The sequence below is a fragment of the Castor canadensis genome, chromosome 1 (genome assembly GCF_047511655.1).
Source record: "Castor canadensis chromosome 1, mCasCan1.hap1v2, whole genome shotgun sequence".
NCBI classification, from domain to species: Eukaryota; Metazoa; Chordata; class Mammalia; order Rodentia; family Castoridae; genus Castor; species Castor canadensis.
In genome coordinates this window covers 116498862-116523689 of record NC_133386.1, presented here as the reverse complement: position 1 = coordinate 116523689, position 24828 = coordinate 116498862, and the positions used below count along the sequence as shown (strand labels likewise).

The following is a 24828-nucleotide window of genomic DNA, read 5'->3' as shown; positions in this document are numbered from 1 at the left end:
AGAGTTATCCCGGCTCTGTGGCTCACACCTGTAATCCTCAGGAAGAGATGATTAGGAGGATCTCTGCTCATGGCCAACCCAGGCAAAAAGCCAGCATGACTCTATCTCAAACAATAAAAACTGGGCAGGGTGCACATACCTGTCATCCCAGCAAGGCAAGAAATGTAAATAGGAAGATCATAGCCAGGCTGGCCCAGGCATAACACAAGATGTTACTCAAAAGCAAATAGGACGAGGGGAGTGACTCAGGTGGTAAAGTGCCTGCTTAGCAACTATAAAGCCCTGAGTTCAAATCCTAGAGCTTCCAAGAAAAAAAAAAAGAGAAATCACTAGACCCAAAGTTGCTAAATGCAACCATTCACTCTTGACAGCAGAAATACTGGAGGTGAAGCATGTGTGCCAATGACCACATTGCATCATTATTTTTTGGAATTTAGAGGAGTTACCTTTTGAAATATGCTACAGCAGTAAAGTTAGCTTACATATATACTTTTATATATTTGCATATGTATGTATACATATATGCAGTATACATTTCTAGGTAAATGCGTATTAATATATTTAATATGTATTATATATTAAACATACAGTATATTACATCATTTATTAAACATAAATTATAAATCAATTAATTATAATATACTACATAGTATTTAACTATATAACATATTAATGAAATGCAATATAAGATATATAATATCAATATTTTTATACATTATGAATTATATATTTATTCAGTCATTTAAATATATATATAAAATTATATATGATATATAAGTTATGCATGTAAAAAAATAATTCTAACTTGACCTCCTAAATGTTCTTCATAAGACATTCTTTTCTTCTGTACCTACAGCCGCTTTCCTGATTTAAACTCTTCTGTCTTCTGGATTGCTCCCACTCCTTAAAGTCAGGACGTTCTCTAATACATCCTCCTTCAATTAGTCACCACCATGACTAATCTGACTCTATATATGTTTCCTTGGCTTAAAGTCCTTCAATGATTCCACATTACTTATACTACGGGCTCGAGCTCCTTAAGAAGAGATGCATGTATGTGTGTGTATATGTGTATGTGTGTATGTGCATGTGTGTATATGTGTATGTGTGTGTGTGTGTGTGTGTGTGTGTGTGTGTGTGTGTGTGTGTGGTGCTAGGGAATCAAACCAGAACCTTGTACATGGTAGGCAAGTTCTCAACCAGTGAGCTATATCCCCAGACCCCTTGGGTGTCTTTTGATCTCATCTCCAGTAACCATAACTCACTTTTTATTCTTCAGAATACCTAAGTCATTTTACTCCTCTGCCTGGAACATGATGACGTTGTTGCTTGCATATTTTGTGTTTCAGACTTTTTGGAGCCTCTGTAGCCTTTACTCAGAGCTTTCTCCTAGACTTAGCCTTCAAGATTTCAAGGACAAGCTCATTTCATCTTCTCATCTCTCTATCTGTCAGTTCCCCTCCCATATATTCTCTGATTCCTTGCACTCGTGTCTATCCTTATGCTGACCACCTTACTGCTTGCTGGTTACATATGTCCACCAGATCCACTATGCTTTATTTATCCCTGTAGGCTATCAAACAAAGGAATGGAGATACTCTTCATCACTGGCTGCTCTTTAAAACAATGGGTCAGGCAAAAAAGACTTAGGCAAAACTGACTGAGCTAAAGTGCCCTGGCCTGCTCTGAATCCATTCTTCCCTGCACACTCTTCTCTTATTTCTCTAAATCCCAAAGTTAGATCTTTCTCCTCCCCACTTTTAAGGACTATTTATACCTAATCCCAGAAATTAGCAATTTCTGAATGGTTTTCATTAGCTTTATTTCTATAGCTTTAAATATGACTGTACTTGATTCTCTACTGAATATACCTGTGCAGTACAAAACATAAAGCACCTCCCCAGTATGTCCATGGTGGAACTTCTTACTCTAATTTTCCCTCTGTCCTGATTTATGAAAGGCACAGGGATAATAAACACATTTGTGGCTTCCTGATCTTCCCAATATAGCCTCTAACTTAAATATTACCTGGAAAACCTTTCCAACTAAGCAGAAATAATTGCCTATATTTGTCTCTTGCTGAAATACAGCAAAGAATAGAATATAATAGTGATTTCAAGGAGTTTATGGACGTGTGAAGAAATTAGACAAGAAAACAATCACAACTCAGTTCGGTAAAATGTAACTCTCACCAGAAAGTTACTTTTTTAAGGTAGGGTTCCAAGAACAGGAAGCTGAAGTGCAGGAAGGAAACTTCTGATCTCCCCCAGAGTGACCACCCCAAGGCTCTCATGCTCTCCCTCTGCTCAGTACAGGAATGTCCATCAGTGTCCTGGAAGTAATCAACACATGCATTTTAAAATGCAAAACAAAATAAGCAAGGTGCCCACAAAGCTTTGACAAGACTGCCTATTAAGAGATATGGAATTCCTGGGTTAGAATTATAGGTCAGTCAAATGGTGAGACACTCTTAAATTCCTAAATGTGCTGGTATAGAAGAGTTTCTGACATATTATGTCCTAATTTAAATTGGTGCATAGCTGAAAGTATTAGGTCCCTTTTCTAAGAATTATGACAGTGCTGACAACCAAGCCACGTCTTAGAAAAAAGCAAGATAGCTTCTTAAGTGTGTTAACCAACCAGGGCTAATGGTTAACACAACTCTGAGACAACTTCAGTGGAGCTTAAAATTATTAATATTGATGGAAAATTTAGTAAACATTTGTTCATGTATTATAAATAATACACATTTATATGTTTATTCATTTGAAAGACTTATGGAGAGATGAATATGTACCAGGAGATTCCTAGGAAATAGGGAGATGGTCAGGAATCAGACATAATCCATGCCCTCAAAGTGCTCACCATTGAGAAGGTCAGCCTGCAGTCCTAGCAATGTTCTGAGTAGTTAGGACTCCATGAGAATGTGGGAGGAGCAGTCTCAGCAAGCTTGGCAGATGGTGGAGAACTTCTCAGTCAAGGCAACTTCTATACTCAGTCTTCAAAGAATGAGAGTTAGGTTTAGGGATCCCATCTTGCCCTTGATAGTCACTAACTCAGACTTTCCTTGCATAATCCTTGAGTTAATTTTGTACTGCTGAGGTCCTTGGAGTTTTCTCTCGAGATAAACAAAGGCACTTTGCAGAAGCACAGAGCAAGCCAAATGTCATTGTCACACATGTGTAAATACAGTCTTTCTAAATGAACTCCAGTCCGAAGAGAAGTTACAGAGTAGATAAAAATATGCAGGTGATTCGCTAATGAAAAGTTATTACTAAAGATATTTTTCATAGCAACCACAAACCTTTTCTCTTAACTGCTAAAGTACAAAAGTCTTTACTTCACCCCTGAATTCTGGATCTCCTTTGCCAGGAAAAATAGAGACTACATTTATTTGCCAATTACTATGATTTCTTCAGGAAAGAAGAGTTGCTAACTTATGTTTTTGTATAGGAAGATTTTAATAAGATTTTCATTCAACTTATAATGGTTTTCAACCCCAGTTTAAAGAATCAGACATAAATAATTTAAAAATGCATAGTGGGGATGAACCAATTCAGGTTATAACACATATATACATGGAAATATCACAATGAAATTCCATGTATAACTATCTTAAACAAACAAAAGTGTCGTTTTTCAAAACCAGAGAACAGGAAGGTAAAACAGGTCCTGTCTGGGGGTTGGTACGAGTGGGAAGGGGAGCATATAAGGAAAGGGTGTGGAGGGCGAATATGGTAGAAATATTATGTGCTCATGTATGAAAATGGAAAACTGAGACCTGTTGAAAGTTTTTCAGGAATTGGGGGAAAGGGGTAAAGCAGACTGGTGGAGGGGGTGAATTCAACTAAGATAGATTGTAAGAACTTTTGTGAATGTCACAATGTACAACAATAATTGGATAATAAAAAAGTAAAAAATAAAATAAAAATACCTCACTAACAAACCATCATTCCCAGCACAAAATATTTTTATGTAACCTACTGAATCAATACAGTTTTAAAAATATTCCTTTTTGCTAGATCCTTAAATTTTTAAGACTAAATATTTATCAATCTTTATCAAAATGCATGCACATTAAAGTGTTTATATATGTTACTTCCATGGGAATGGTATTGGTGTGAGGACAATTTTCCATTTCACAACTTGAACATTTTGGAACTTACACTTTTTTGTAATAAAAATATAACAAAGATAGAGGTCATTACTATCAACTTTTAATTTTTGATAATACTTAGGAGAAAATTACATACTTCCTATGTTTGGGAATTATCATCCTCTTTTACAGAGGGTGAATAATTATGAAGAAATTCTATACCAACTAAGAGTCCCGGTACAATGTTGGTTTAAAACTAAAGCATATGTTATTGCCATAATTTCTCTGTACTGTGAGTGTCACAGATATAGAATATTCAAACTACAATGTCATCAGATAAAGAATAAAAATAAGTGAGCAGATAATTGTACAAACCCAAGTTTAATCTCTCAAACAAATGCCACCAACCTCGACATAATTCCATCAATGAGTCAAATACATGAGCAGGGTAGATGATTTTAAATTTTCAAAACACAGTCTCTTCTCCAAATCTTGAAGTTATGACCTCTGAAAAGAAGAAGTATAAAAAGACGCGGAAAAAATCAGTAGAACAATATAAGTGATGTGAATTTGAATTTTTTTCAATAAGGCCCACCCTACATGGGCACCCCAAAGTCCTTGGAAACACGACATTAACAACACAGCAGGCAGATGAGTATGAAAAATCTCATCTGCGGAGAAACAAGTTTTTATGACATGAAATGAAATTACTAACAATTTAATCTGAAATGGGCTGAGCAGAAGGAACGGCAGAAGCAATATGCAAGCATGGAATCATGATTAAGTTATTTTTACCAACTTGGGCAAGAGTGGTTTACTTTACTGTAAAACGCTCCGATCCAGAAGTCCGAGAATGAGAATTCTAGTGATGCTGAGTTATTAACTGTAACCCGAGGAAGGACACTTCATCGCACAGCATGAAGATGGCCTTGTCCTCGTGTGTTATGAGGCACAGACCTTGAACAGTGCACTCACGGAATTTCTTCTTGTGCTGGAGAGAAGTCAGAGTTCTGATTTTAGGTAAACAGCAATTTTATCTACTTTACGTACTATTTGGCAAGACTCTACTAAAATGCGTTGACCCTCTGGCAAGAGTGTGAGTGAAACTCTTAACTTTCATAATCTAATGAGAACCCTGCCTCCCCGTGTCTGCTATCTAAGCATGTAGCTTTCACACTAGCCAACAGCACAGAATAGCTGCACGTGGCTTAAGAGCTCAATCACGAAGTGTCTGTGAGCCCGCACCTGCTCAGGTCTAGCTTAGGGTGGCTACTGTTTGAAAAAGACAATCCCAAGGGCAGGCCAAATACTCATCCTTCTATTTTTTAACATCTTAAGTTAAGTCATCAGGAATCAACGTACTTGGACAAAATCATCTGAGTTCTCCATAGAAATGCCTTGGCTGATTGATCACATGAGGTTTTGCCCTCGGCCTTTATACAGAGTCGATATGAAAACTGTCTCACTGGTATTTCTGTTGTTTTTATAGAACTGTTGCCAGGCAGCATCCACTATGCTTGCAAATATCAGTTTTCAAGGGGCCTACAGAAACTCACCTCATTTAACTTAAATCCAAGAAAAGGTTTGCCTTTGCCTATAAATATATATGTTTTCTTTTGTCTGCTGTGAACACTAGGTAACTAATGAGCTTTTCTTTTTGCCTTAGGTATCAAGAAACTTGGAGCTAATCTCATATATACCTTGGAAATTGACTCAGCTCAGGCTATAGCTCTATATTCTTGGTGTTCTTGTTAGTTTCTTTTACTCAAATCATCATGTACCCATCTTCACATGTACAACTTGGAAGCTGCTGTGTATCATTTTCAAATTTGGAAAAATAAAGCCAAGGTAAGTACAAAAGAAACAAGAATTCACTGAACATTTATTCTGTGCCAAGTAGTTTGCATATATAACCACAGGCTCTTCCTATAATACGACATCCTGGCTTAAGGATAAGATTCAGATACACCAACAACATAATCTGTGTTTCATAGCTAATAAGAGTCAAGAATGATATTTGAACCCAATTGTTCCTGATTTTGACCAAAGCATGTGTTCCTATTTAAGCTCTATCATACCTATATTAGACATTAATTATTACTATGATATTATTCTAACTAAGTTTATTAAGTTACTTACCAAGCTAATTAATCACCTATTGCCTTTGCAATATTATTTGCAATACTTTTGTGAGGGAAAAATAAAATTAAGGGCATGAAAGAACTTTTAAAGGAAGTTAAAATGGTCCCACAGTGATTTTCTGACCTGCAAAGAGGCATTTTTCTCTTTGTGAGTATGTCAAAAGAAGGCTTAGAGAATCTGTTCCCTCCTAGGTCCTGAGAAGCAGCCCTAGGCTTCATGATAGGACCATCTCCACTCTTCATCCCAGCCACCCAATCCTCAGCCAATATTAAAGTGCTCTCATTGTATTTGATCTTATTTCATAGTAAGTTTGATTCTCTCATTACAGCTCCTTATCTTTACAGAAAATGACTTTTGCTATTGCAACTCTTGATACTAATTATATTTTTATTTTGTTAGCCCTGTTTCCTTAGCTTATCATAAAAATATATTTTAAAATATACTATATCATAGAGTACGAATACTTTTCTAAGCCTCAGCAGCAAGTCTCATACAATGAAAACCTCACTATAATGATTTCTGCACTTCATTACCAAAAAGCTAACCAACTCAGTAAGTAGTCTGACGGACTGGACACTATTTTAAAACAGCTTAATTACTTCAGTAGGTTGTTTAGCAAGCTGTAGACAAAATGTTTTTTCTATCTCATTTTTAACCTAATGAATTGTAGTAATGTCCTTTCCTTACCCTGTCCTATACTTTATCATTATTGATGGTGGGGTGAGTGTTTTTCTATCTTTCATTTGTATTGTGAAAGGTCCTTGGTCATTGATTAAATCATATGGTAAGGAATGTCCTGCAAGCTTCAGGTGTTCTATAATTATAAATGCAATAAAATAATGACATGTGACCCTTAGAACCAGGATGAGGAAGACCATTTCAGGCAGTCACTGACACACTATTAGAGAAGCAACAGAAGAAAAGTTCCAGTTACAAACAAAATAATGGCTTTGATCCAAAAAACCAACTAGCAGGAAACTGCCTAATGACCATCAATCTTGGAAGCCTTGTGGCTCCATGAAAGACATGGCAAATACAAAAAAAGTAGCAAAAAATAAAGAAGTGTGAAGGTATGCTTGCTAGGTGCTCTGGAAGCACCATACAGAGATTAGGGACCAAACTGCAAAGAAGAGAAGGAAGCAGCACAGAGAGGAGACAGAGCCAGGGAAGAGTGTAGTGTCAAGTGAAGCCTAAGTTGGCCTGATGATTTCCAGGCAGATGAGGCTCTAGAACAAGAGTCTGCAGGTTCTTTCTGTAAGTGGCAGAATGATGTGTCTACACCCACCCTGTTCTTCATTACACCATGAGAGCAGGAGTGGACAATAAAACTTAATTTATAAAAATAAGCAGTGGGTCAGATTTGGCCCAGGCACCATAGTTTGCTGAGTCCTTCTCTAAGGTACAAGTCTCTCCAGAGAGCTGTCACCTTCTCCCTTCTCCAGAGCTAAGGAGTTAGGCTTTTTGTACTCTCAATATCTGCTATGAAGCTAAGATGATCTTGGTGCCTAAACTCCCAAGCAAAGTGGCTCACACCAACTTAAACAGTGGTTCTCAGCCTTCACCATGTATCAGAATCACAAGGAAATCTTGCTGAAACAGATGTTTAGGTCCCAACCCTTGAGTGTCTGATTAAGTAGTTCTAAAATGAGGCCTTAGAACTTGCATTTCTAGCAAGTTCCCAAGTGAAATTCATGCTCCTTGTTTGGGAACCACTGTTTGAGACCACTGTACTCAGACAATTTTTCAAAAGAAGGAGCAGCTGGGAACCCTTGGTAGGCAGCATTAACAATATCTAGAAGCCAGATGTACGTCCAAAAAAGGAGTATCTCAGCAGGGCATCAACAGCGTCCAGGAAAATGCTATGCACAGGTATTGCATGCAGATTTAAAAATACCTGTAGCTGAGAAAATACACCATATTCCAAGCACATCCTGTTCTGATGAAGCTGTTCATTCTTGAGTTGTCTTTTTCCCTACCTTTCTTAATACTTAGATATATCCTTCTGAGGATTATTTACAAGTATTTTCTACCATTTGTTTATTGATGCATTCATTGGTATTCATTGGCATACTAATCTTTGTTAGGTTCTAATATCCTTGAGAGCAGAGACCATGTATTTTTCTTAATTTTATAACTAACACTGTCAAGAGAAAAAGAATTCTATGCATTTCATAGCTGCTTTGAATCAATATTTCCCTAGAGAAAATGAAACAGGTAGCATGTAGAAAATAAGGGTTACTTTATTTAGATCTTCTCATAACTTCTATCTTGTTCTTTTTCTATATTTCTATTATAAAATATATTCCCAGACAATTGACATTAAGATCATAAACACTGAATCTTTCACTCAATTTGTCATCATACATATTACAGCCCCATTATTAACGCCTCCCTGTGATCACTCCATTCTAGCTCATAGATTCATTGCAAGGAAAGCAAAGCAGAAAGAAAAATCTTAATTTGTGCCTTATGGAATCAGCCCTCTGAAACTCCTAGGGTTTGAAGGGGAAAAAATGAAATAAAATAAATCACTGCATGTTAGACAGTGTATCTAAATCCCCTGACTTTATCTTTCTTAAAATCCTTGAAGACAAAGCAGAAAATGTGACTTATAGTTGTGACAAGTTAGCTAGTTAAGACCAGTCTCTAAAATGAAATTAAGTATATCTAAAGATTAATAATTGATAATTTCAACCTCAATGATCAGATACTAACATGCTCACACAATAGGCCTAGGAATACTTCCCAGTAGATGAACAAAATGAGGACCAAGAGGATGAATAAAATGAGGACCATTGAATTCTACAAGTGAAAGTAACACAAGCTACAGTGGTAAACCAAATCAAAATACCTTAGGAGAGGTAAAATCTGACAGCAAGTCAAAAATCAAGCAAAAACCATAACATCAAGACTAGAGAGCAACAGCTGGATTATAAACCATAGACAAAGCCAAGATCAAAGTAAAACAAAAAACAAAAACAAAAACTTTCAGGAGATGAGTTCATTAAAAAGGGACAGCTAAACATATGTCACAGTGAAAAGAAAACCAGATAAACAAAGGTGATGTGTGTAGCTTCTCTTTATTGTTCAGGAAGTGTGGGGTATAATTTAAAATCAAGACCTTATAAACACATTATTTTGTAAGGTGTTTTATAAGTTTTAAATTTAGCATATATTCATTACAATCCAGCAACACTTCTGAAGAGAAACCCACTAAGGTAAACCAACATGTGAATAAGTGTATTCAAAGCACTGTTTTTCACAAAAATGGACAACTAGAAGCAACTCAAATGCTTATTGATGGCAATGAATAAGCTGAGATATATATACATATATACATATATATATGATAGAATATTATACATTAGGAAAAAATAAATCAACAGTGAATACACGCAACAGCATAAATTTGATAACATAAAAATTCTATAACATCAAACGAGAGACAGAAGAACACCCAAGCCTGCAACAATTATTAAACAGTCTAACATACAAGCAGTTAAAGGTCCATTCTGGAAAGGACAGACTTCTCATCATAAATTTTGTTAGCTGGAAGACAACGGAGCATCAAACTGCTGAAATAAAAACTCTAGTCAGTCCAAAATTCTACACCCAGGAAAATTACTCATCATAAAGGAAAGTAAAAATATTTTTTCAGAGAAATAATTTGTAGCCAGAAAACATGGGCTACGATAATTCTAAATAAACTTCTTCATACAAAAGGAGAATGAGATAACCACAAACACCATGGAAGTCCAGGAAATCATCAGAGACTACTTTGAGAACCTATATTCAAATAAATTTGAAAATCTTAAAGAAATGAACAGATTTCTAGATACTTATGATCATCCAAAACTGAACCAAGAGGACATTAATCACCTGAATAGATCTATAACAGACAATGAAATTGAAGTAGCAATCAAGAGTCTCCCCAAAAAGAAAAGTCTGGGACCTGATGGATTCTCTGCTGAATTCTATCAGACCTTTAAAGAAGAACTGATACCAACCCTCCTTAAACTGTTCCACAAAATAGAAAGGGAAGGAAAATTGCCTAACACATTTTATGAAGCCAGTATTACACTTATCCCAAAACCAGGCAAAGACACCTCCAAAAAGGAGAACTATAGGCCAATCTCCTTAATGAACATTAAGGAGATGCAAAAATCCTCAATAAAATAATGGCAAACTGAATTCAACAACATATCAAACAGATCATTCACCACGACCAAGCAGTCTTCATCCCAGGGATGCAGGGGTGGTTCAACATACGAAAATCAATAAACGTAATAAACCACATTAACAGAACCAAAGACAAAAACCACTTGATCATCTCAATAGATACAGAAAAAGCCTTTGATAAGATCCAACAACATTTCATGATAAAAGCTCTAAGAAAACTAGGAATAGAAGGAAAGTACCTCAACATTATAAAAGCTATATATGACAAACCTACAGCCAGCATTATACTTAATGGAGAAAAACTGAAACCATTCCCTCTAAAATCAGGAACCAGACAAGGATGCCCACTATCGCCACTCCTATTCAACATAGTACTGGAATTCCTAGCCAGAGCAATTAGGCAAGAAGAAGGAATAAAAGGAATACAAATAGGTAAAGAAACTGTCAAAATTTCCCTATTTGCAGACGACATGTTCCTATACCTTAAAGACCCAAAACACTCTACTCAGAAGCTTCTAGACATCATCAATAGCTATAGCAAGGTAGCAGGATATAAAATCAACATAGAAAAATCATTAGCATTTCTAAACACTAACAATGAGAAAACTGAAAAAGAATGTATGAAAACAATTCCATTTACAATAGCCTCAAAAAAAATCAAATACCTAGGTATAAACCTAACAAAAGATGTGAAAGACCTCTACAAGGAAAACTATACACTTCTGAAGAAAGAGATTGAGGAAGACTATAGAAAGTGGAGAGATCTCCCATGCTCAAGGATTGGTAGAATCAACATAGTAAAAATGTCAATACACCCAAAAGTAACACATGTTTAATGCAATTCCTATCAAAATTCCAATAACATATATTAAAGAGATCGAAAAATCTACTGTGAAATTTATATGGAAACACAAGAAGCCACGAATAACCAAGGCAATACTCAGTCAAAAGAACAATGCTGGAGGTATCACAATACCTGACTTCAAACTATATCACAAAGCAATGGCAATAAAAACAGCATGGTACTGGCACAAAAACAGACATGAAGACCAGTGGAACGGAATACAGGACCCAGATATGAAGCCACACAACTATAACCAACTTCTCTTTTACAAAAGCACTAAAAATATACGATGGAGAAATAGCAGCCTCTTCAACAAAAACTGCTGGGAAAACTGGTTAGCAGTCTGCAAAAAACTGAAACTAGATCCATGTATATCACCCTATACCAATATTAACTCAAAATGGATCAAGGATCTTAATATCAGACCACAAACTCTAAAGTTGGTACAGGAAAGAGTAGGAAATATCTTGGAATTAATAGGTATAGGCAAGAATTTTCTCAATGGAACCCCAGCAGCTCAGCAACTAAGAGATAGCATAGATAAATGGGGCTTCATAAAACTAAAAAGCTTCTGCTCAACAGAAGAAATGGTCTCTAAACTGAAGAGAACACCCACAGAGTGGGAGAAAGTATTTGCCAGCTACACATCAGACAAAGGACTGATAATCAGAATATATAGGGAACTCAGAAAACTAAATTCTCCCAAAATTAATGAACCAATAAAGAAATGGGCAAGTGAACTAAACAGAATTTTCTCAAAAGAAGAAATTCAAATGGCCAAAAATACATGAAAATATGCTCACCATCCCTAGCAATAAAGGAAATGAAATTAAAACCACGCTAAGGTTCCACCTCATCCCTGTTAGAATAGCCATCATTAGCAACACCACTAACAATAGGTGTTGGTGAGGATGAAGGGAAAAAGGAACCCTCTTACATTGCTGGTTGGAACTAGTACAACCACTAGTACAACCACTCTGGAAAAAAATGTGGAGGCCTCTTAAAAATCTAAACATTGATCTACCATATGATCCAGCAATACCACTCTTGGGGATACACCCAAGACAATGTGACACAGATTACTCCAGAGGCACCTGCACACCCATGTTTATTGCAGCACTATTCACAATAACCAAGTTATGGAAACAACCAAGATGCTCCACTACTGATGAATGGTTTAAGAAAATGTGGTATCTATACACAATGGAATTTTATGCAGCCATGAAGAAGAACGAAATGTTATCATTCGCTGGTAAATCGATGGACTTGGAGAACATCATTCTGAGTGAGGTTAGCCTGGCCTAAAAGACCAAAAATCGTATGTTCTCCCTCATATGCGGACATTAGATCAAGGGCAAACACAACAAGGGGATTGGACTTTGATCACATGATAAAGCAAGAACACACAAGGGAGATATGAGGATGGGTAAGACACCCAAAAAACTAGCTTGCATTTGTTGCCCTCAATGCAGAGAAACTAATGCAGATACTTTAAAGCAACTGAGGCCAATAGGAGAAGGGGACCAGGAACTAGAAAAAAGGTTAGTTCAAGAAGAATTGACTTAGAAGGTAACACACATTCAGAGGAAATCAATGCGAGTCAACTCCCTGTATAGCTATCCTTACCTCAACCAGCAATAACCCCTGCTCCTTCCTATTATTGCTTATACTCTCGCTTCAACAAAACTAGAGATAAAAGCAAAATAGTTTCTACCTGGTAGCGAGGGGTTGGGGAGGTAAGGGAGGGAGCGCGGCAGGGGGGTGGGTCTAAGGGAGGGAACAGGAGGAAGGGGGGAGAAATGACCAAACATTGTATGCACATATGAATTAAAAAAATTAGTCACATAAACAATGGGTTAATTATAAATTATGAGTACCTCATTAAATACTTTGCTGAATTTCCTTGATGGTATTACATTACTTAACAATAATAAAAACTACCTCCTAGTGTTCTGTGCTTCAAAAAAAAAAAGGAGAATGATATCAGATGCAAACTTGGATCTATGTGAAGAAACATAGAGCAATAAGAGTGGTAAAAGTGGGAAAATACTAAGACTTTTTAATTTTTTAAATAAATTTAAAATAAAACCAGATTATATAAAGCATAAATGATAATACTGTATTGCAGAGTTTATTGTCAATTTCATATGAGAAACAAAGTATCTGCCATGAATAATGAAAAGGGTGGAAGGGAGGGAATGGAAGTGTCCTGCTACAAGGTTTTAGCACTGCCTTTGAAGCAACAGAGAGTGACTGCACCATAATGCAATGTGAACTAAAGACATACGTTGTAAACTTTGAACAACCACAAAAAATTAAAATATTTAATTAAAATGCCAAGTGAAGGTGAAATAGAATCATAAAAAGATGTTCAATTAATCTCAAAGAAGTGAAGTGGTAATAAGAACAAAGAATAGATCATAAAAGTAGGATATGAGAAGGTATATTTGAACACAACCATACCAACAATTAAATTAAAAATAAACTGTCAGAACACTCTAATTTTAAAAAACGTAAACTTAACCACAGTATGGCATTTTATGAGCCTCAAAAATGAGCAAAACTAAATGATCTCTTACTTAAGCACATAGGTATGTGTACATATATAATGACTTTAAATATGGATGATAAAATTCACAATAGCCTTTGCTTCTGGAAGAAGAGGTGCAGCATGTGGACAAAGCAGGGTAGCTTCCACGCTCTGTGTGATCCTGGTCTTGAGTTGGGTGTTGATTGCACATTGCATTACTGTGTTTTAGAGCTCACATATGGGTCACGTACATCTGTCACATATATTAAATGAAATACATCAGAAAGAAGACTGTAGAAACAACAAAATATAGACAAGGAACTTTAAGTAAGTTAGACTCATTTGCAAGATACAAAAATAGAAACAGTTTCTAGAACTGCAATGAAATGAGAGATTCCATAAAAATTTAACCTAACAAAACTTTCTTAAGTATTTATGTAATATACCACCTACGGACATAAGGTGATACAATCTAAATAGGACACCATTCCAAACTTTGAGTAGCATAAAGTATACCTCCATCTGAAAAGCACATGCTATTTGGATGTTCTCTAAAATAACCCAGTGGTGGGAGGAGCACAAAGAGAGTTGGTAGAGGTACAGAAGGAACAAGATGGGCTGTGATTCAATACTATTGGAAGCTGTGTGATGGTTAGTGTTCATCATACAACTTTTCCATGTTTGTCTATGTTTGAAATTTCTTATACTAAGAAGTGGGTTTGTATTGTTTTGTATTATTTGTAAAAACTATCTGGTTCAGTACATTAAATAAAAACAGGAGGGAGAAATAGGTGAATTTTTATAAACAGTGAAAAAGCTAGGTGACAGTTTCATGATCCAAAGTTCTTGACAAGCTAGAACAAGGGCTAAACAAAGAACACAAAAGAGATAAAAGAAAAAGGAAATAAAAGGCATATGAGATGAAATGGAAGAGATTGAGCACTCCCTATTTGTGATGTGACTGTAGGAAGTTTAAAGAATCTATACAAAAAGGAATCTATACAAAAAAGCTAACAAAAATAATTAATGAGTATATCAAGGTCAAAGAATACAAGGTCACTATAGAAATTCAATTATATTTCTATATCCTCTCAGTGACTAAGAAGAATTAGGTTTTTATAGTACTATTTTCATTAGTACTGAAAAGCATTGGATATCACTGTTTAAGTCCTACCCATAGTTACATTAGATATAATCACAGAGAAATAACTACAAGATCTGTATTCTAAAAACTGCAAAACATCAAAGACCTACATAGACCTACATAGATGGAGACGTGTACCAGATCTGGGAGAATTCAGTTTTGTTAAGATATCAGTTCTCCCCAAATGATTGACAGAGTCAACATGACCCCAGTTGAAATCCCAGGAGAATTTTTTTAAATGGAGAACTAATTTGAAAATTTATCTAGAAAGACTAGAAAACTGGAAGAGTCAGACAATTTTAGAAAAGAAAAACAAAACTGTATATATAATATCTGATTTCCAAACTTACTACAAAACTATAGAAGTCAGTCTGGCTTGGATAAGGCATAGATATATGTAAATAAATGGATCTGAATAGAGATCCAGAAATAAACCCATACATATTCTATCAGTTACATTTTTATGAAGGTGTAGGGAAAACTCAATGTTCAACAAATGGTACTGGGAAAATTGGGTAACTGTCCCCCAAAAGGCTTGAATGAACCTAAACCCATACCTCTTACTCCAAAAAAATTAACATGGATTGCAATCCTAAATGTATTTAGCCTATAACTATAAAACTTCTAGAAGAAAAAATTTGTGATCTTGAGTTAGATGACCATTTTTAAATATAACAACTACAGTGTAGTATATATAAGAAGACACTTGATAAATAGGACTTCATTGAAAATGACAATGTCTTCTCTTCAAAAGAAAATGTCAGTAGAATGGGAAAACAAGCCAAGCTAAGTAAATAGTATTTGTAAATCACATAGGCAATCAAGAACTTATATCCAGATTATATATGAACTCTCAAAAGTCAGTAATAAATCAGTTAAAATGGGAAAAATATTTGAACTGTTCTGCATCAAAGAAGATAGAAAGATTATAAATAAATACATGAAATGATGTCAGTAGTCAGTGGAAGTGAAAATTAAACCCACAGAAGTACCCTGTTACTCTGTACTGCTGTTATCATATCTGGGACAGGAGGTCAGGTCTGGGCTAGGTGGTAGAAGGGATATGAACTCTGTACCACTATCTGTAAGCAGAAAACACTCGTTCCAGCTCATGCAAACTCCCCATCACTGAAGGTGACTCAAACAGAAAACTGAGCTTAGTTTTGAGGTGACATAGAAGTCAGAACATAACCCAAAACATCATCAATAAAACACCTGGTCTGGACAAAGGATGGTACAGGCCTGGGGCGATGACATCTAACAATGGTATATTTGTTTCTAGCAGTGATCATGAGGAGCCCATCAGATTCGAGTTGACTGCTTCTACCAAGGATTCAGTTCTTCTGTTCTGTTCTGGTTTTGTATTTTGGACACAAAATCTGAGCTTCTTCTGCATGGTTGCTTCCTTCCTCACCATAAACTGCTCTCCAATTAGTGTCTGAAATAATGTAAATGCCAAGACCAGAGACAAGGAGGTTTACAGAACGCAAACCTAGTAATGACCTCTTTTACAGCTCTGACACTTTAGGTGGGAGTTTCGCACTCAACTACACATTTGTCACACTGCATATTGATACATTTTAGACACCTAACCATGATTTTCCTTTTGCAAATGGATTTTCTCTGCTTCACTAATTTCTTAATCACTTACAATTCATCACAAGGCTTTTTATAAATTAATTAGCTCACCTGTATTTACCAACTGATTATTATTTGCCACTTAACCTGCTAGGTGTTAAAGGTACAAAAATTATTTTTCAATAAATATTTCATTGTAATTTAATTTTATTTGGTTTTTAGAGCTATCTCCGACCAAAGGAAATGCACTGTTCATTTCTTTTACAAACTAATAGCTTTTGCTAGTGCACCTAATATACACAGTACACTCACAGTAGACATATACACATGTGTATCCACACACACAACTAAAATTATTTGCTTCTCCTTTTCTTGCAAAACTATGTTTTAGCATAAAGATCACCTCATCCATGAAGCTGTCTCCAACCATCGCAGCACAAAATTTCTTTCCGTCTGCATTTCCTTAGTTTATTTATCTTTCATCTTTCTCATATTATTTTATGACATCGTGTCTCTTGTCGTATTTCTCTGGGTATTCCTATTGAATGTTTTCATTCTTTGAAGTACCAGAAAATATAACGATATGATGCAAGCACAGAATAATGATGAGTATAAAGGAAATAGGAGAAATAAATTCCAGTGTTTGAGACAGGGCACAGTAGGGTAACTATAGTTAACAACAACATGTTAAATTCTTCAAAATAGCTAGGAGAGGTTGCCAAATGTTCTTTCCATGAAGAAATAATAAATATATAAGTAGATGGATATACTAAATACTGTTTAAGTCTTCTATAGATATTCACACTTCTAAATATTAACTATTTTATTGAGCTATAAATATTGGATATTATAACTTGGTTCCTTTTATAAAAGAATATATTTCATCCAATATACACTGTTTCCATATTCCTGGTCACCCCTTCCCCATTTTTAGATTTCTATTAATCTTGTTTCACCAACTTTGAAATGCAACCTTGACCACTAAATATATACAACAAAGGTATCTTTGCTCATTCCTTTCATTGCTCCTCCCCTCCCTTGCAGAGGGAATGGTCTACCATCAACATCAAATCAATACACTTGTTTTACTCCCTGTAATGTTAATTGAATGAATGCCTCTCATTTCCTTCATATTGAGACTATGGCTTCTGGTATATTTTTTTTCTGGTTTCATTTTCCCAGTAGTTTCTAATTGTCTATGCTTCTTGAAAAAATATTATTGTTATGTCACTAATTTCAGCCCTCTGTTCTTTCTGTTCCTTGTAACACACTCCATCTTTTTCCATGTGGACTTCCTGCATGGAGCCTTCTGACTGTCTTATAATTTACAGCTGTTCTTTTTTAGACCTGCTACACCAGTTGTCATTATAGGATGTATTATAATCATAATCTTGATTTAGTCCCACTATTTCTTAAATCCTCTTCACCTAGTTTTGGTTTTCACCAACATTTTTCTCAAGTCCCATCTTAGGTAGAGTGCATGAAGAATGTAGTACGAAGGTATAAACTTTAATTTCCCTTCAGTAGTTTGGCTGGGTTTTGGAGTAACATTTCAGGCATTTTTTTGTTGTCACCTGTTAGCTGGCACTGCTGAGAATTTCTGCTCATTTAACCTTTCTGCCACTGTCTGTAATCTGTTTCATTTTGTTTCTGCTTTCTCCAGAGGCTTTAAAGAACTTTTATCATCCTTGGTATTTTTAATTTCATGATGCATTACTTCAATGCACTAGTCAAGGGTCTATAAGAATAGATATGCAGTCAAATTATAAGGGATTAGAAGGATTGGATGTGGAGGTGTTTGGGGAAAAGGCAAGGAGGAACCACCAGGGACAGTGACCATGTCACCACTCAGGATTAGTTGCTATGGAGCTATTACCACTTCTAAGCACAAAGGGACAGGGAAGGAGGGATTTCTCAGAACCTGAAAGAGCAAGGTCTGAAAGATGTAAGGCCTAAATAACTGTCACATTAACAGTTAGTTGTTAGGTCATGAGAATTTAGAAGAAAATATCTTGCAGTAGTAGAACTTGCAAACTTTGGTTAAATTCTGAAGTTATTTTTCCTTAATATTCATACTTATATGGAAAAGAACTCCAGAAGGCATTGTTAATTTTTGAAGTTGGGATGAAAATTGAATATATGTTCTATTTATTGACTTAAAATGTTTTTCTAAAAACTTAACTCTTTAGTAGAGAGGTGACAAACAACCCAGCATGACCAACAAATCAATGAATTAATAGTTCGCTTGAGACACATTTGGAATGTTTAAAAAAGATTCTACTGGGATTCTGTTACAAAGGTAACACGAAGCAATCCATGGGTAGAAATCTTGATCATTATTTTCTTGTTTAAAATCTTGAAGTTTTGCCAATACCAAGAGATATTTTGACATGCATCAAGTTGTTTCTCTCAGGGAAAGATGAACCATATAAATTCCCACACCCCTTGTAATTAGTAAGACCTATTTCAATCCAAGGTTTACATTCTAACACCACCATCCATTAGCTCATCAAATGTAGGCACATGATTACCTCTGAGCCTTACATTCCTCACTTGCAGAATAACTCCTTTGCATAGTATGATAATTAATTGGGATAATTATGAAAAATACAATTTGAATGTAAGTGTATTAGTCATGACACCAAGACAACCTGCCCTCATACATCCTAATAGCTAATGGAAAAGATGAACAACTAAACATGAAATTATTCCAGCCAGAAGAAAATGTTTAGTGGAAACTAGAGGCAGAAAGTAAGGGAACTGGTCTTAGAGAGGCAGAGGTGTAACAATAAATATCACAAATAGAATAGGTCAGGAAAATTGTGTTGAAGACAGGTGAATTACAATGTGCCTGGCATATGATTAGGGTTTAAAGACGGCAGCCAATATTATTAGTGTTGAGAAATAAACATCCCAAGCCCACAAATGTAACAAATATCGAATAAACAGGAGTCAAAGGGGCAAAGAAGGAGTCCTGCTCTCTGATAGGTAATCCAATCTGCATGGTTTCTCCTTCCTCTGCCATTGATAAACTCTCAAGCAGTGTCCACAGCTTGTCCGCACACTTAAAATATGCATTCACATACATGCATGAGAGAGGTAACTATTAGTACAAAAGTAACTAGTTTCATTTAGTAATTAATATGGTCATTTCAGTATGATAAAGTTATCTGAAGTTAAAACTTCTCCCCTCCTTATTCAGGAGAATAGAGCAGCTACTTTACACTACTCTATACTTTTTCTACCACTTACTGGTCTGTACAGCATCATCCAGGGTAGAAGTCAAAGAAAATACATAGAAGTATGAAAGGTTATTACTTAACTAACAATAAGAAAATTGTTTTGCTCTGGACTTGGTGTAGACATTGCATTAAGTCTCTTTGGACTTGAAAGAAGCGTAGACTCCTTTACCTGGGCTCTTCAGCAGCAGCAGCACTGGGATCTGTCACTTGAGGTCCCTTATCCAGAGCAATGCCTCATCTGACTGATCTCTTAAGCCCTGACCCCATCTGAGTGCACTCCCTGCTGAGTCACCTTTTACAGAAACACCACTCTTCCATTTTGGAGATGGCCATTGGAAAACATCTTTGGCAGATTTTTATCTCATTGCTCTATACCTGCTTTTCTATCTTTTGCTCAAATTTTGGGAGTGCAGGCTTTCCATAATGCCACTTCTCTGTACCTGGCTATGACTGCAACTAAGCAACCACAGGCCTTTCTAGGCTTGACCTAAGCCTATAGGAGATGGCCCATCTCTCTGACTCGTGTCCTGGAAGCTCCTCTCATTCGGCTCGTGGTGAATATGGACAGAGGTGACAGCAAAATTTCTCTACACTCCAACTTCTTTTCCCTCATACATTCTCCGACTGCTACCTCTCTATTGTTTAGCTCAAGAATCACAAAACTGAAGCTTGAAATTTCTTTTGCAAATTTTGCATGGGGTGGTTTGTTACCTCAGTTCATTGTGTAAGAATGACTACACCTGCTGACTTAGGGCATCAGCCAAAGCTCAGGCAGGAATAGTCCTTTTTAAACATCCTGTAATCCTTAAAAGAGACTCAATAAATGATAATCTGGCAACAATTTGTGTGAGAAAACTTTCCAATACAATATAAGATAAACAGACACCATGATATAAAGTAACAAAATGATAGAAGTCGAGTAAGGCACAGGAAAGAAAGCTCTCAACAAATCCCTATTGGAAAGACTTGAGATAAACAACAGAATGGCAAAACTTACTTAGTAAATGAAACAAAAATAACAGTCACCAGATATTAAATATTTATTCTATGGTAAGCACAGTAAGCAGCCCTGTGAATGCAGTATTATTTTCCTTACAATTCACATAAGACAGTGAGGCTAAAAGAAAGGCTAAACAACTTTTCCAAGGTCATACTTCCACGATATTATGTGCAGTTTGCTGAATTCATGTATTTTCCAGTGTAAGTACTGGATGTCCTCCCGAAGTCTCCTGGAAAGAACATTTTAAGATATTGTTTAAGGGAAGATTTTGTGAGCATCAAATGGCCATCACAAAGAAGATTCTAGAGCCCAGAGTGCACAGGTCAGTAGGAAGCACTGGTAATGGGGGTAACTAAATCAAGTATTCATATTTGTAGTGTCACATTGAAAAAGGACTATTTTTTGCAAAGAAAAGTTAAAGTGTCTTTGCAACTTACTCAGATCACCTAACCTATAACTTCAATATGAGCTAAATCACTTATAACTAGATTGCTCCCCATGATACTGTTTAACCCCTAAGCTTTTCTTCTAGTTCAAGGAAAGACATTTTTATTAAGTAAGGAGAAAATCTCATCCATGAAACTTATGAATTTCCATTCACTTTATGACAATAAAAGTTGGTCCCTCAGACTTTCATAACCTGGTGCATTTCCAGTGATACTTTATTTGACAGAAACTCCTTTACTTTTTCTTCCTTTTTCCCTTTAGTAGTTTCCAAGGTCCTTTTGTTTCTTGTGCATCTAGTTACTGATCATATACCCTGGCTCTGCAGGACTTTAAATTTACTTTTATGTTCGTCACCAAAAAAGAAAATAAGTAGAGTGATTAACTTCATCTTACCACACTTTGAAATGCTGAGCATGTTTAAATTAAGAAAACAGAAAATGCCAGAATCCTTGATCTTCTAAGGCCAAACAGCCTTAGCATGCTTGTTCCTTCTGTACTCTCCTGTCTAGAAACACGCAGCTCCATCCAACTAGCTTCTCAAATCCCTCTGTCAAATCACATCCCCATGCTGCCATTTCTAACAGCAGATGTCTCAGCTTCTCCACTTCCCTCTGTCACCACAGAACCCACCCTGGGCAAAGCTCAGAATACGCCTTGCCTCGTGAACCACTCTCAGCTTTTGTTCTTTCTCCCACGCGAAGCCAAGCTCCAACTAACAGCCATGGAGGGCTTTGAAAAACGTCAAGTGCATTCCACCCACCTCTGCTAAAAACCTTCAAAGGCTTCCTGTTATGCTCAGTTTAAATCTAATCTTCTTAAAATGGCATACAAGACCCTATGTGATCTTGTCTTTGCTAATCCTTCCAATATATGCTGAACTTTCCCCCGACTTTTATCTCAATTTGTGGTATAATATTTCTCTTCCCTACTAGACTGAGTTACATGAAGCTGAGCCATCATGGTTTTATGTACTGTGTTTCATGTGCTTATAGCAAAACACAATACCTGGATTCACCATACAGTTTTGCAATTAATTAAATGATCTTTAGTAAAAATTACTGTAATTAGTAAGAAATATGTTATATATAGGCTATAAAATGAAAATTTCAAATATAATAGGAAAAGTTTTATATTTGGTAAGAAAAGCAAAATAAGAAATGTTATATTAAATATAGTTTGCATAACACTTGCAGCATGATTAAAATAACATTTACAATGTGATTGAACTCCGAACACAAAATAGATGTATATTTCTTAAAACCAACTCTGGTTATAAAAAGTGGGAGATTATTTTTAAATCTACCCCTTCCATTCTGTGGGTAGCAGTAGTAGAAAGGGTGTTTCAAAGAGGCTTTGAATTTGAACTCTGTGTGGAAGAATGGGCTAGCAAGTACAGAAGCCACCTAATGTCAGCTCCTAAGATCCAAGAACTAAATTTTCAAGAATTTTGTTAGATAACTGTCAAATGTAGTGCTATCAAATATTAAATTACATAATCTTATAATTAAATACATTTTATTAAGAATAAAGGTACTAAATACTCAAAAACTCTTTATTTACTATTTTGTTATATTTTTTTATCACCAATGACTTGAAGTTACTGGTATCTCTTATAGCTATACAGTGTAAATATTCTACGATGTTCTGCACTCTCTTCCCAACGCCATGGCAATGATGCTGTGTTGATAGCTTGATGTTGGTAAGGTGGTTGTTTTTATACTCCTGAAACTGCAAGTGTTATAAAACAGGGCCTTGTTGATTTTCTAGTCTTAAGAAAATAATGTGGAAATGTTAATAGTGCAGATTAAACTTTTAAATGTGCCATGTCTGCATCTATTACATTAAAAATAACATGATACATGCCAGAAATATCCTTGTAGTATTAAAAAACTATTATTCAATTCAGCCAAAAGGTTTCTCTTAGTGTTGCTAAGTGTGTGAGGTTGTGACATGTGTTTTCATTCTTTAAATTTTGGTATATTCTTCAGTGCAGGCCAAATACTAACCAATATGCTGTTTGTCACTATAATCATATGTTGTCTATGAACACAGAAATTCTTCAAAAAATCAATGAAGGCATTTTGTGAAAATCAATAGCTATATGGAATTTACCATGAAAAATATTGCATATCATTATTATTATAAATTGTTTATTGTGCCTTCTTTGTAACAGTAGAATTAATAATACACACATACACTTTGTTTTTCTGGAGAGCCAGTGTTGAACTAGCATATCTCTGGATGTAGGCACTTCTATAGCCGAATGGAGTTCTTTGGGGGCATTTTTGTTGTTTTGATTTTGCTTTTGTGGTGCTGGATATTGAACCCAAGCCTCTACCCATGTATGGCAAACACTTTACCACTGAGCTACATCACCAGTCTGCAGAATGTAATTTTTTAAACACTAAGATTTCTTCAGAATACAATAGAAGAACTTTCTAGGAAGGAGAGCCCTTCTTACAACAGAGCAGGATGACAACTTAATTGGGATTAAAAGTGAAAATAATACCTGAAGTCTGAGACTATCAGATATACATTCATGTAACATATATGTTCATGTAAGGGCTGGTGGTGTGGCTTAAGTGGTAGAGTGCCTGTCTAGCAAGTGTGAAGCACTCAGTTCAAATCCCAGTACCATCATATGTCATATATATATACAGCTATCTGATTTTTGACAAAGGTGTGGAAAACATATGTTAGAGAAGACTGAAACTAGACTCCTGTTTCTCATCCTGAACAAAAATTAATTCAAAGTGGATCAAAAATCTAAATGTAAGACTTAAAACTTTGAAGTTACTACAGAAAGCATAATGTAATTGCTGAAAGATATAGACATAGGTAATGTCTTTCTGAATAGTACTCCAATTGCTCAGGAAATAAGAACAAGAATTGACAAATGGTATTGCATCAAGTTAGAAAGCTTCTGTACAGCAAAGAGAACAATTACAAGAATCAAGAGACAACCCACAGAATGGGAGATAATATTTGCAAGCTATTCACAAAGGATTAAGATCCAGAATATACAAAAGGCTCCAAAAATTAAATACCAAAAAACAAACAATCCAATTAATAAATGGGCAAATGAATTGAACAGACAGCTTTCAAAAAAAGTACAAATGATCAATAAATGACTAACATCCTTAATCATAAAGGAAATATAAATCAAAACTACACTGAGATTTCATCTCACCCCAATTAGACTCAGTACTATCAAGAAAACAAAGAACAACAAATAATCTTGAAGATGCAGGGAAAAGGGACCCTTCTATACTGTTGTAGAATGTAAATTAGTTCAGCCATGATGTACAATATGACCCTGCTATACCACTCCTGGGCACAGGTCCAAGGGAATACAAGTCAGCATACAATAGAGACACCTCCACACCCGTGTTTATAGCAGCACTATTTATAATTGTCAAGTTATGGATCCAGTCTAGGTGCCCAACAACCAATGACTGGACAAAGAAAATGTAGTATACATATACGATGGAGGATTTTCCAGTTATAAAGAAGAATGAAATTATGTTATTTGCAGGAAAATGAATGGAGCTGGCTAGAGATCATCTTGTTAAGTGAAATAAGCTATACTGAGAAAGGAAACTATCTCATGTTCTCTCACATATGCA

General features: G+C 35.7%; 1 long non-coding RNA gene across 1 annotated transcript in view; it reads left to right on the top strand.

Annotated features, from left to right (window-relative positions):
* LOC141420810 (uncharacterized) overlaps positions 1-24828 on the top strand; it is a 51514-nt gene that overhangs the window by 23327 nt on the left and 3359 nt on the right. Inside the window, exon 3 of the long non-coding RNA XR_012445466.1 lies at positions 5763-5944. This is a non-coding gene — a long non-coding RNA (uncharacterized lncRNA). The remainder of the gene's footprint in view (positions 1-5762; positions 5945-24828) is intronic.